Raw genomic sequence first — 14,883 nt, 5'->3', positions numbered from 1 at the left:
ACACACGCTGGGAGAAATATTTGGTCTGAAATTTCTCATCAAAGACTTCTCTTGTCTCACAGCTGGTAAGACTCACAAGAGCAAGAACCTATTTCAGCCTCTAACGTCCTGGGCCTCTTGAGAAAAGCCTTTTTTAAAGATTCGTGATGGTTTTGTCATAGCGTGACTGTAACTTCACCTAGGTCCTCTACAGAGTAAATAATAGCTGAGAACATAAACACTTGTTTCCTTTGAGACTTTTGAGGCTTTCGCCACTACCAAGAATTTGATTGGTTGGTTGTTCAGAAGTAATGGCTAGTGTTAAAAAAGTGTTAGTTTTAGTGCTTTTCTTCATGATAAGCAGTTAATGGCTAAAGACGAGGAAACGCATTCTGCAACAAGAGTAATCCAATTCATCAGAAACTCTAGAAAAGTATTGTGCCTTAACATACTTTCTTGTTACCTTTAGAAATGCACGTGTTGTCCTGTAACTCATATTCTTCTTCACTCAAACATTTTTTTTTTTTAAAGACTAGTTTCAACGACGCCAACGTTCTTTATGAAGATGGCGTGGCATCTGACAAACTTCTATTTCTGAGCATCAAACAGGAAACTTGGCCACTCTGAGTTTCAGGCTATGAGGAAATTATATCATTAAATTGTACACTATATACGATGTGGATTTAAGTAATTTCTAAAATTCATCCACAGTAAAACGCTTTAAACTTTAACCGAGTAGGTGAAAGCAATCCCATATTTATATGCTAACAGTGGTCTGAGGAGCTATTGTCAGAGGAACAGATCTCTTAAAATTTGTCTGATAAAGACAGCTCTTAGTTAACCCTTCAACAAACTTTGAAGAGAACTATTCGTCTCGACTTGATAACCCTCGGTGATCTTGATACGTGTGTTTAACCTGACATAGACTTTTATTATTTCGATAGGCCTGCTAATAACATTAACCAGTTTTAGCTGTAGTGAGAAGACAAAAATGCTCGTTTTAAGTTCGACATGCTTTAATTTTGGAGAAGGATTCATCCATATGATTCATCTCGAAATACAATTAAGTCATTTCTATTTCACTTAATTTTCTTCAGAAGCATAATGTAAATACTAGAAACTAAAGACAAAAAAAAGCAAAAACTATATCATTCCACGGTTACCAAGCAAGTATTATCTAAATGTCTAATTATGTTTGAAAGGATGTAATCCAAGCAAGTGTTCCCTGAATGTCTAATTATGTTTGAAAGGATGTAATCCAAGCAAGTGTTCCCTGAATGTCTAATTATGTTTGAAGTGAAACAATGTTGATGTTAATACTTCAGTTATAAACAAAATGACGTTTACTGAAGTAAATGATGCATCGTGTTAGAAAATGGATGTGTGACAATAATAGTTTTAGCGAAAAGCAACAAAATATTATATTAAAAAATAAAAGAGTAACATTATCAAATATGACCTTAGACCAAAGGACGTAAATGCTTTGTTTTTGTGTGTATTTCTTAAACGTAAAACTACACAATCGAACATTTGTGTTTTACTTACCAAAGGCATCGAAACTTGAATTTTAGAGTTAGTTTGAATTTCACGCAAAGCTACACAAATTGCTATTCCTCCCTCATTTTGCATGACAGACTGGCAGCTAGTCACCACCACCCACCATCAACTTTCATTTTGCATGACAGACTGGCAGCTAGTCACCACCACCCACCATCAACTTTCATTTTGCATGACAGACTAGCAGCTAGTCACCACCACACACCATCAACTTTTGAGCTACTCTTTCATCCACAAGTTGTGAAATTGACCGTAACATAATAATACCCTCACTGCTGAAAGGTCGAACATGTTTGGTGTGACGGGGATTCGAACTTGCGACCTTAACAACGCAAGTCAAGCGCCCTAACTACCTAGCCATCCCGAACCGATTTTTAGTGTTGGACGCTATGAGATTTACCGTTGAACTATTGGGCGGATAGACGCAAACTAAGGAATATTTCAGACAAACCAGTATTCTGTTGACATTATGGTATAGCTGTCTCCACCTTTCATGTTCACCATAATATTTTAGAAGAATATGTGAAATGGTGTAATAGATTCATGTTCCACTTTTCTGTTTCGAAAAAAAACAAACTCATGTGATTAAGTGATTTTTTTCCTGCTCTGTTTAGTATGAAACACGCGTGAACAGGAGGAGATGATTTATGTTCTTTCACCTTTCATTCGAATTGAATGTGACGAAGACGTGGTGAATTTATACTTTCTATCTTCTGTCTTTGATAGTATCATTCACTGTATGATATAGAAGAAGGATCTAAAATAAAGTTCTTATTTCATGGTAGAAAAGACGCTCTGGTTAAGACAAAAAAAGATGTAAATTCATGTTCAGTCAGATGAGCGGATGGAAAGAAACAATTTAATTCGTTACCACATTTTCTCTGTTTCAGTACAAAATTTTCACATTTCAAGAGGAGAATAAAAAGATATTCTTCTTTGATTATTTAGTTAGAAGCTGTGAGGAGAAGTTTAATGGTTGTTTTCACTTGCTGAAGAACAAGTTTGAGTTGGTGGGTGAGAATGATAACTAATGTTCTATTTCCATGTATTCAAGAATGTTACCATACAAGGAACAGGACCAAATAAGTGTTTAAAGGACCAGGTTTGAGTTGGTGGGTGAGAATGATAACTAATGTTCTATTTCCATGTATTCAAGAATGTTACCATACAAGGAACAGGGCCAAATAAGTGTTTAAATGACCAGGTTTGAGTTGGTGGGTGAAAATGATAAGTAATGTTCTATTTCCATGTATTCAAGAATGTTACCATACAAGGAACAGGGCCAAATAAGTGTTTAAAGGACCAGGTTTGAGTTGGTGGGTGAAAATGATAAGTACTGTTCTATTTCCATGTATTCAAGAATGTTACCACACAAGGAACAGGACCAAATATGTGTTTAAAGGACCAGGTTTGAGTTGGTGGGTGAGAATGATAACTAATGTTCTATTTCCATGTATTCAAGAATGTTACCATACAAGGAACAGGACCAAATATGTGTTTAAAGGACCAGGATTGAGTTGGTGGGTGAAAATGATAACTAATGTTCTATTTCCATGTATTCAAGAATGTTACCACACAAGGAACAGGGCCAAATAAGTGTTTAAAGGATCAGGTTTGAGTTGGTGGGTGAGAATGATAAGTAATGTTCTATTTCCATGTATTCAAGAATGTTACCATACAAGGAACAGGGTCAAATATGTGTTTAAAGGACCAGGTTTGAGTTGGTGGGTGAAAATGATAACTAATGTTCTATTTACATGTATTCAAGAATGTTACCATACAAGGAACAGGACCAAATATGTGTTTAAAGGAGCAGGTTTGAGTTGGTGGGTGAGAATGATAAGTAATGTTCTATTTCCATGTATTCAAGAATGTTACCATACAAGGAACAGGGCCAAATATGTGTTTAAAGGACCAGGTTTGAGTTGGTGGGTGAGAATGATAAGTAATGTTCTATTTCCATGTATTCAAGAATGTTACCATACAAGGAACAGGGCCAAATATGTGTTTAAAGGACCAGGTTTGAGTTGGTGGGTGAGAATGATAACTAATGTTCTATTTCCATGCATTCAAGAATGTTACCATACAAGGAACAGGGCCAAATATGTGTTTAAAGGACCAGGATTGAGTTGGTGGGTGAGAATGATAACTAATGTTCTATTTCCATGTATTCAAGAATGTTACCACATAAGGAACAGGGCCAAATAAGTGTTTAAAGGATCAGGTTTGAGTTGGTGGGTGAGAATGATAAGTAATGTTCTATTTCCATGTATTCAAGAATGTTACCATACAAGGAACAGGGCCAAATATGTGTTTAAAGGACCAGGTTTGAGTTGGTGGGTGAAAATGATAACTAATGTTCTATTTCCATGTATTCAAGAATGTTACCATACAAGGAACAGGGCCAAATAAGTGTTTAAAGGATCAGGTTTGAGTTGGTGGGTGAGAATGATAAGTAATGTTCTATTTCCATGTATTCAAGAATGTTACCACACAAGGAACAGGACCAAATATGTGTTTAAAGGACCAGGTTTGAGTTGGTGGGTGAGAATGATAACTAATGTTCTATTTCCATGTATTCAAGAATGTTACCATACAAGGAACAGGACCAAATATGTGTTTAAAGGACCAGGATTGAGTTGGTGGGTGAAAATGATAACTAATGTTCTATTTCCATGTATTCAAGAATGTTACCATACAAGGAACAGGGCCAAATATGTGTTTAAAGGACCAGGTTTGAGTTGGTGGGTGAAAATGATAACTAATGTTCTATTTCCATGTATTCAAGAATGTTACCATACAAGGAACAGGGCCAAATAAGTGTTTGAAGGATCAGGTTTGAGTTGGTGGGTGAGAATGATAAGTAATGTTCTATTTCCATGTATTCAAGAATGTTACCATACAAGGAACAGGACCAAATATGTGTTTAAAGGACCAGGTTTGAGTTGGTGGGTGAGAATGATAACTAATGTTCTATTTCCATGTATTCAAGAATGTTACCATACAAGGAACAGGACCAAATATGTGTTTAAAGGACCAGGTTTGAGTTGGTGGGTGAAAATGATAAGTAATGTTCTATTTCCATGTATTCAAGAATGTTACCATACAAGGAACAGGACCAAATAAGTGTTTAAAGGACCAGGTTTGAGTTGGTGGGTGAGAATGATAAGTAATGTTCAATTTCCATGTATTCAAGAATGTTACCATACAAGGAACAGGACCAAATATGTGTTTAAAGGACCAGGATTGAGTTGGTGGGTGAAAATGATAAGTAATGTTCTATTTCCATGTATTCAAGAATGTTACCATACAAGGAACAGGACCAAATAAGTGTTTAAAGGACCAGGTTTGAGTTGGTGGGTGAGAATGATAAGTAATGTTCTATTTCCATGTATTCAAGAATGTTACCATACAAGGAACAGGACCAAATATGTGTTTAAATGACCAGGTTTGAGTTGGTGGGTGAAAATGATAAGTAATGTTCTATTTCCATGTATTCAAGAATGTTACCATACAAGGAACAGGACCAAATAAGTGTTTAAAGGACCAGGTTTGAGTTGGTGGGTGAGAATGATAACTAATGTTCTATTTCCATGTATTCAAGAATGTTACCATACAAGGAACAGGACCAAATATGTGTTTAAAGGACCAGGTTTGAGTTGGTGGGTGAAAATGATAACTAATGTTCTATTTCCATGTATTCAAGAATGTTACCATACAAGGAACAGAACCAAATAAGTGTTTAAAGGACCAGGATTGAGTTGGTGGGTGAAAATGATAACTAATGTTCTATTTCCATGTATTCAAGAATGTTACCATACAAGGAACAGGACCAAATATGTGTTTAAAGGACCAGGATTGAGTTGGTGGGTGAAAATGATAACTAATGTTCTATTTCCATGTATTCAAGAATGTTACCATACAAGGAACAGGGCCAAATATGTGTTTAAAGGACCAGGTTTGAGTTGGTGGGTGAAAATGATAAGTAATATTCTATTTCCATGTATTCAAGAATGTTACCATACAAGGAACAGGACCAAATAAGTGTTTAAATGACCAGGTTTGAGTTGGTGGGTGAGAATGATAACTAATGTTCTATTTCCATGTATTCAAGAATGTTACCATACAAGGAACAGGACCAAATAAGTGTTTAAAGGACCAGGTTTGAGTTGGTGGGTGAAAATGATAAGTAATGTTCTATTTCCATGTATTCAAGAATGTTACCATACAAGGAACAGGACCAAATAAGTGTTTAAAGGACCAGGTTTGAGTTGATGGGTGAGAATGATAACTAATGTTCTATTTCCATGTATTCAAGAATGTTACCATACAAGGAACAGGACCAAATAAGTGTTTAAAGGACCAGGTTTGAGTTGGTGGGTGAAAATGATAAGTAATGTTCTATTTCCATGTATTCAAGAATGTTACCATACAAGGAACAGGGCCAAATATGTGTTTAAAGGACCAGGTTTGAGTTGGTGGGTGAGAATGATAACTAATGTTCTATTTCCATGTATTCAAGAATGTTACCATACAAGGAACAGGACCAAATATGTGTTTAAAGGACCAGGATTGAGTTGGTGGGTGAAAATGATAACTAATGTTCTATTTCCATGTATTCAAGAATGTTACCATACAAGGAACAGAACCAAATAAGTGTTTAAAGGACCAGGATTGAGTTGGTGGGTGAAAATGATAACTAATGTTCTATTTCCATGTATTCAAGAATGTTACCATACAAGAAACAGGGCCAAATATGTGTTTAAAGGACCAGGTTTGAGTTGGTGGGTGAAAATGATAAGTAATGTTCTATTTCCATGTATTCAAGAATGTTACCATACAAGGAACAGGACCAAATATGTGTTTAAAGGACCAGGATTGAGTTGGTGGGTGAAAATGATAACTAATGTTCTATTTCCATGTATTCAAGAATGTTACCATACAAGGAACAGGACCAAATATGTGTTTAAAGGACCAGGATTGAGTTGGTGGGTGAAAATGATAACTAATGTTCTATTTCCATGTATTCAAGAATGTTACCATACAAGAAACAGGGCCAAATATGTGTTTAAAGGACCAGGTTTGAGTTGGTGGGTGAAAATGATAAGTAATGTTCTATTTCCATGTATTCAAGAATGTTACCATACAAGGAACAGGACCAAATAAGTGTTTAAAGGACCAGGTTTGAGTTGGTGGGTGAGAATGATAACTAATGTTCTATTTCCATGTATTCAAGAATGTTACCATACAAGGAACAGGACCAAATAAGTGTTTAAAGGACCAGGTTTGAGTTGGTGGGTGAAAATGATAAGTAATGTTCTATTTCCATGTATTCAAGAATGTTACCATACAAGGAACAGGACCAAATAAGTGTTTAAAGGACCAGGTTTGAGTTGGTGGGTGAGAATGATAACTAATGTTCTATTTCCATGTATTCAAGAATGTTACCATACAAGGAACAGGACCAAATAAGTGTTTAAAGGACCAGGTTTGAGTTGGTGGGTGAGAATGATAACTAATGTTCTATTTCCATGTATTCAAGAATGTTACCATACAAGGAACAGGACCAAATAAGTGTTTAAATGACCAGGTTTGAGTTGGTGGGTGAGAATGATAACTAATGTTCTATTTCCATGTATTCAAGAATGTTACCATACAAGGAACAGGACCAAATAAGTGTTTAAAGGACCAGGTTTGAGTTGGTGGGTGAGAATGATAACTGATGTTCTCTTTCCATGTATTCAGGAATGTTACCATACAAGGAACAGGGCCAAATAAGTGTTTAAAGGACCAGGTTTGAGTTGGTGGGTGAGAATGATAACTAATGTTCTATTTCCATGTATTCAAGAATGTTACCATACAAGGAACAGGACCAAATAAGTGTTTAAATGACCAGGTTTGAGTTGGTGGGTGAAAATGATAAGTAATGTTCTATTTCCATGTATTCAAGAATGTTACCATACGAGGAACAGGACCAAATAAGTGTTTAAAGGACCAGGTTTGAGTTGGTGGGTGAGAATGATAAGTAATGTTCTATTTCCATGCATTCAAGAATGTTACCATACAAGGAACAGGACCAAATAAGTGTTTAAAGGACCAGGTTTGAGTTGGTGGGTGAGAATGATAACTAATGTTCAATTTCCATGTATTCAAGAATGTTACCATACAAGGAACAGGACCAAATAAGTGTTTAAATGACCAGGTTTGAGTTGGTGGGTGAGAATGATAACTAATGTTCTATTTCCATGTATTCAAGAATGTTACCATACAAGGAACAGGACCAAATAAGTGTTTAAATGACCAGGTTTGAGTTGGTGGGTGAGAATGATAACTAATGTTCTATTTCCATGTATTCAAGAATGTTACCATACAAGGAACAGGGCCAAATATGTGTTTAAAGGACCAGGTTTGAGTTGGTGGGTGAGAATGATAAGTAATGTTCTATTTCCATGTATTCAAGAATGTTACCATACAAGGAACAGGACCAAATAAGTGTTTAAAGGACCAGGTTTGAGTTGGTGGGTGAGAATGATAAGTAATGTTCTATTTCCATGTATTCAAGAATGTTACCATACAAGGAACAGGACCAAATATGTGTTTAAAGGACCAGGTTTGAGTTGGTGGGTGAGAATGATAAGTAATGTTCTATTTCCATGTATTCAAGAATGTTACCATACAAGGAACAGGGCCAAATATGTGTTTAAAGGACCAGGTTTGAGTTGGTGGGTGAGAATGATAAGTAATGTTCTATTTCCATGTATTCAAGAATAGGACCAAATAAGTGTTTTATTTACATGGAAAATATACCCACTAAATCTGGTTATCTTGTAATATTCTCAACTAACCAGAATCTTCTAAAACATACATTTTACGAAACTTAAACGAGCAGTGTTATTTGAAACCAACTAAAAAAGTTACAAAAAGAACAGTATATATAAAAAGAAAATCCGGAAATAAGGTATGATCAACATCCCTAGCTACCTCTACCTCTCATGTTAAGCTAAGTGTGTATTGTACTTATATATAATATCCACCACACAAATAAAAATTGAAGAGGGATGAAGCTGAGCGGAGGTTTTACTGCAACTCTCCCAAACACAGTTTTAATGTGATTGCGTACGCATCGATTGGGTCAGTAGAGTAATTGGCTTGCAGCTCGGTAAGCCGTGGCCGATGTTCTGACCGTGTGTTTTCACCTAAATCCACGGCTTGCCTGCCAGTGTCACCTGTATATCTGTCCTATAATTTATTATCTATGATGAGAATTCCACGGTTTCATCAACACCGTCCTAACATCTGCTCGGACCTAGCGGGGAGCTGACAGAAATTGACCGACGACTTGTATTTCACGGGTAATTGGAGCGCCACCTGCAAGTACAGTTATTATTGATATCCGATTGTCCTGAAAGTTTCCGCCGGGTTCTACCAACGCCTTTTTTATATATATATATATCGAAAGCGATCCTCTTGGTGAGAGTATTAGAACATACTACCAGGACTGGTGACAAATGTAAGACATCCAAAATCGAAGTGAAATTGCTCTTTGGACTCTATCATTTCACGTCGAGTGTTTTTGTAAGTTCAGAAACAATGTAGAACGATGATGGCAAGAGATCGAGATGGGCGTATATTGGTGAAACAGAACAAAGACTAGAATGGTGTTTTCAATAAACGATTCGCTGCTTCGCTTTTTCCTTTTTTGAACCATTTCTCCCAAGGACCTCTAAGAAATGTTTTATAGAGAGAAACACGCCAAATGTATGGTTACACAAGTTAACAATACATTCGATTAGAAACTGTTGGCAACACCGTTTTTTTTTTATTTTTTGCTCATATTTTCACATTCTCAATTATATTTCATTCTATATATTTAATGACTGCACAATGCCAGTTTTCACATGAGTCTTACTTAAATCTGTAAATTAATATAATTAGGACACGTGATCTTCAATTTTAGGACGAAACGCTACAAAAATATTGAAAATCGATAATTTATATTTATATTCACTTCTTCTGATTAGCTATACGAGGAGAATGGTTATGTTAACCCTTTCTATCTTTTAACTCTTACTAAGCTATTCTTGGCTAAATTGGCCCGTCTTAGTTAGCTTTAAACTTTACATAACGTCACAGATTACGGTTGCTAGAGTTCTTGATTGCTAGATATTGTGAAGACGATCTAAGCTACGTATCTCTGCATCTTCTTGGGTAAAAAAGGTGTCAAATTATTAAAATGAGACCATACGTGACGTGACGTGCCTATCCTAGTATTCTGTCAGTAGCTGTCAATGTCAGCTGTCTAACTTGTCATATTCTGGGAAAGATAGATAGATAGATGATGGTCGGGTGAATGAATAGATAGATAAGGAAGTGAGAAGTAGAGAAGCGATATTATTTGGGGAAATAGAAGAGGCACATAACGCTAGCTAATCCATCTTCTGACAGAGACATGGTTGTGGGTAAAATGCGAATTTCTCGTGTCTTTCGTATAATTGATAAATCTACAAACCTCTATATATGAAGAAAAATTCCATTAAGCTCGAACATACAATATACAGAGGAGAAGGAATGAATTATAAAGTATAAGATGTAAATTCTATCCCCCGATTTACAGTTTCCATCCTGTTTATCCAATATTGAAACAGCATATAATCATAGGTTACTAATACACTTCAGCCGCAGTACGTATAGTTTAAGTAACTGACATCCAATCTTCCTTCAATAACAGTATCAATTACTGAATGGAATCCTCTGAAATCAGACGTCATCAAGAGAGACAATGATGGATCGTTTTAAAAACCAAACCTTTAAACTAAAACAGATAAATATATTAAAATACTATACGAAAATGTTATTTAAACCGTAGTTTAATATAGTTTTGGTATGTATATTGCAGACAAATTTTAATGACATTCCTAAAGCAATGACACTTTATTTGGTTGGTTTGTTTCTTTTTGAATTTCGAGCAAAACTACACGAGGGCTATCTGCATTAGCCGTCCCTAATTTAGCAGTGTAAAACTAGAGAAATAGCATCTAGTCACCATCATCCACTGCCAACTCTTGGGCTACTCTTTACCAAAGAATAGTGAGATTGACTGAAACATTATAACGACCCTACGATTGAAGGGGCGAGTATGTTTGGTACGACGGGGATTCGAGCCCGCGACACTCAAATTATGAGTCGAGCATCTTAACCACCTGGCCATGCCGGGCTGCGCGTTCTATTGAAGAAAAATGCTTCGAAATTTTAAGTTTGAGTTTTAAAAAAATATTTAAAAGTCTAACCACAATTCCTTGCTGTTAAGCACGCGGATACACAGTGGGTCATCTGTGTTGTGCTAACCATGAGTATCGAACCCCAGTTTTCAGGCATCATAAGCTTTCAGACTTACCGCTGAGCCATTGCGGTGGGGGTGAGGGCTTATCTTGATACTACAATATTTGTTAATGGTAACTCGGGTAAATTTTGCAATTACAAATAAGAATAAGAAATGCCTTATTTTATTATCATTTTTATTTTCGGAAAATTGATGACATTAAAAGTTCTAAACTGTCATTTTGTATTGTCTCTATTATTAAGACCATCCTAAAATACCAATAATGGTAGAAATACGTAGCTCGAAACTAGACAAAAAAAAAAAAACACCAACAAATTCCGCTCTAACTCTCACCACGCGGTCTTGTCGTATAAGGTCAAAAGACTAGCGTGCCTCAGGGTAAGGATGACAAGCTCGACAACGTTAATGTCGTGCAAACAGGCTAACTGGGGGGAAGAGATATCGTTCTAGTAGCTCTATTGATTTATTAGCGGCTTCAAAGCTACAAGCGTTACGTGAGTCATTAGAGAGAGCGTTTATTCTGGAGAGACGAAATAATGACACTTGACTCATTTCTCGCAATGTTCAGACTACACCCCACGAGGCCGCGAGACCAAGTGGCACGATGACGTGCACTACGCGTACAATACTCTATTATGTCGGAGGCGAGAAAAGGCGCCACCCTACTGTGACAACTGAATCGACGTCCTGGTCACCTGCGAAGAAGCGAGAGACTGGAAAAGGCCGCTCCGCTAGTATACTTACCGTCAGTTGGCGACGAGACGGTTGATCAGTTTTCTCGGTTTCTCTTCCTATCCTTTTCTTTGTCTGTCCTCTCCCCAGGTCTGACCCCCGCTGACAGCCCTACACTACCCCAGCAGGTCAACTCTTCAACCCTTTTCAATACAGATTCCTCTTTCATTGTTTGTGGTCGTCCATAGGCGCGAAGGTTTTGTTCTGTTTAACAAATTACACGAATCGTGAGCACAAGACGTGACAATAAAGACTGGTATTGCCATACATAACAGTACTTTTTGTCGGTGATATTCTGCTATAACAGCGGCTGTTGTCTTTAGTTCTATATTTCTTGTTTTTCTTTTTTTTTATTGCCAGAGTTTGTTTTTTATAAAACATCTATTGTATTATTTTGCAACAAAATGTGTATTTCTTCTACTTTTGGTGCTTAATGTATATTTTACACCACTTGGTGTATTTAGTGATGTTTGCAAATTGCGTATTGATCCCTATACACATTAAGCACTTCATCAGGAGAAAACATAGATGTTTATATATGGTGTCAGAGGTCAATATCGACGTCAGTAATTTTCCCACGCCAAACGAATGCTTTGCCAGCTGAGCTAGATGCACTGCTGTCAAAGGTCATTTCTACAGTTTTAATTGCTACATACTTCCCACTACAGGAACAAAGCCTGTCCCCGAGCTTAATCACGTGGCAATGGAATGGAACCAAACATAGATGCTGATTCTTCTCGTAGTATTCCTAGAGTAACGGCCCAGCATGACCACGCGTGTTAAGGCGTTCGACTCGTAATCTGAGAGTCGCGGGTTCGCATCCCCTTCGCGCAAAACATGCTCGCCCTTTCAGCCGTGGGGGTGTTATAATGTGACAGTCAATCCCACTATTCGTTGGTAAAAGAGTAGCCCAAGAGTTGGCGGTGGGTGGTGATGACTAGCTGCCTTCCCTCTAGTCTTACACTGCTAAATTAGGGACGGCTAGCACAGATAGCCCTCGAGTAGCTTTGTGAGAAATAAAAAAAAATCCTAGAGTTACTTAGCATGGGATCGAATCTGAGTTATAAAGAGTTAACAGCTAATGTATTTTTATCAAAGCACTTTCTTTTTACAATCTCATTATATGACTACCACATTATGAATAAAACTACAATTGTTACAAATATTTATGAATATTAGTACATTTCTTTATTCAGATTCTCGATTCCGATTTACTTTCCTTACAAAATACCAAACAGAAATTTTCAAAAGTAAAATACATTTCTTTTTTATGTTATTTAAGGATCCCCACTGGTACAGCGATAAGTCTACGAATTTGCAACCCTAAAATCAGGGGTTCGATTCCCCTCGTCAGATTCAGCATATAGCCCGATGTGGCTTTGCTATAAGAAAACAAACACACACACCAGTTATCGAAAGAAAAAAATTGACATTGTGACAAGAAGCTGTACTCACCAGGTGGAGCCAAAACAGAAGTAACAACTCCACCTTGTAAAAAGAAACACTAGCGATACTGTTACCCCACAATAATTACACAGCCCTGGAAATTTAAATTTTATAAAAGTCATTTTAGTTTTAAGGTAGGATTTTTCAAAATTCAGTCACGCAGATTCAGAAAATAATATTCATTTTTTTCTGTTAGATAAAGATCTTTTTACAAATCGAGAAGAAAAAAACTTATTTAGACAAATTATTATATCGTTTATCCCAATTGTTTGTTTTTGAATTTTGCACAAAGCTACTCGAGGGCTATCTGTGCTAGCCGTCCCGAATTTAGCAGTGTAAGACTAGAGGGAAGGCAGCTAGTCATCACCACTCACCGCCAACACTTGGGCTACTCTTTTACCAACGAATAGTGGGATTAACCGTAACATTATAACGCCCCTATGGCAGAAAGGGCGAGCATGTTTGGCGCGACGGGGATGCGAACCCGCGCCCCTCAGATTACGAGTCGCACGCCTTAACACGCTTGGCCATGCCGGGCCATCGTTTATCCCAATGGGCATTTTTTATTATCATGTTTGTTAACAAAAATACAAACAAACTGAAGAAAAGGGAAGAACACTGATGTAAAAAAAAATATGTATCCTCATTCATCCTGATTTTGTTTTGTGTGTGTATGTGTAAGATCCACATCTTTTAGGCTCAAAACTACGAGTTGTGATCTTTCTTTTATGTATTGCATTATGACGTTTTGCCAAAATTCTGTATTTGGTGAAGAAACATGAATATTATTTTCGGATTCAGCACACAAAAATTACCGTATAAAATGTAAAAATAAAGATATATTTAAACGACCACATATTTTTGTTATATGAATATAAATACATGTATCAATTTAAATATAACAGTACTGTCTGTTGTATGTCCATGTAGCTACTTCGGAAGGTGTAAATGGATTTTCATCTAAATTGGTATGGAAATTCATTAGATCCATGTGGGGTTATATATAAATTTTCAGTTTTAGGCTTTGCGATTTTTATAAGCGTTTTTCTACTAATTCAACCCTTTTGATGGATCTTCACCAACTTTGGCATGAAGGTTTGTTGGGTCCATGCGGAGATACATACAAATTTTCAGTTTCGCATTTTGGGAATTGCAGTTTTTTTTGTTGTTGTTTTTACAATTACGAATAAGGGAAGCAACTCTTCGTGTCCATAGATCACGTCTCATTAATCGTGAATTTACACAACTTCCATCTAGGGAATAGATACTCCAACAGTATATTAATATATTTACACTTTCAAAAACATTGACTCACCAGAAAGAGAGAAGTCTTATAACTGTTGCAAGCTACTGAATGGGGTATTTCTTTAAAATATAGACCCCAGTAGCTTAGCGATAAGTCTGAAAGAGCTCCCAGTGGCACAGTGACGTATTTACGGACTTGTACTGCTAGAAACTGGATAGCTCATTTTGTATTTTTGGGCTTAATGACAAAAAAAAAACAAGTTTTAATAACACAAGAGTTTAATAATTATTGTTTTTTTTAAACAAGAAATTATATATACAGATATTTTAAACCAAAATAATTATTTTCTACATAAATATATATTTTAAGTTTCTATTTTTTTGTCTTCAAATTAAGGATGTCTGTTTTCTCCTCGTTCTGAGGGTCCTCCGCTGTACAGCGATAAGTCTACAGATTTATAACGCTAAAACCAAGGATTCAATTCCTCTCAGTTGACTCAGCAGGTAGCCTGCTGTAGCTTTGCTATAAGAAAACACATACACACAGTCGTTCTGAGAAATTTATTGTTTTCACTCTAAAGGCT

General features: G+C 36.5%; 1 protein-coding gene across 2 annotated transcripts in view; it reads left to right on the top strand.

Moving 5' to 3' along the window:
- LOC143239838 (zinc finger protein basonuclin-2-like) overlaps positions 1–14,883 on the top strand; it is a 227,465-nt gene that overhangs the window by 21,832 nt on the left and 190,750 nt on the right. The gene's annotated exons all lie outside the window — the stretch shown is intronic.

This window comes from Tachypleus tridentatus, chromosome 13 (assembly GCF_004210375.1).
Source record: "Tachypleus tridentatus isolate NWPU-2018 chromosome 13, ASM421037v1, whole genome shotgun sequence".
Classification (NCBI taxonomy): Eukaryota; Metazoa; Arthropoda; class Merostomata; order Xiphosura; family Limulidae; genus Tachypleus; species Tachypleus tridentatus.
Note: the sequence above shows the minus strand (reverse complement) of the source record. Positions and strands in the feature narration are given on the sequence as shown.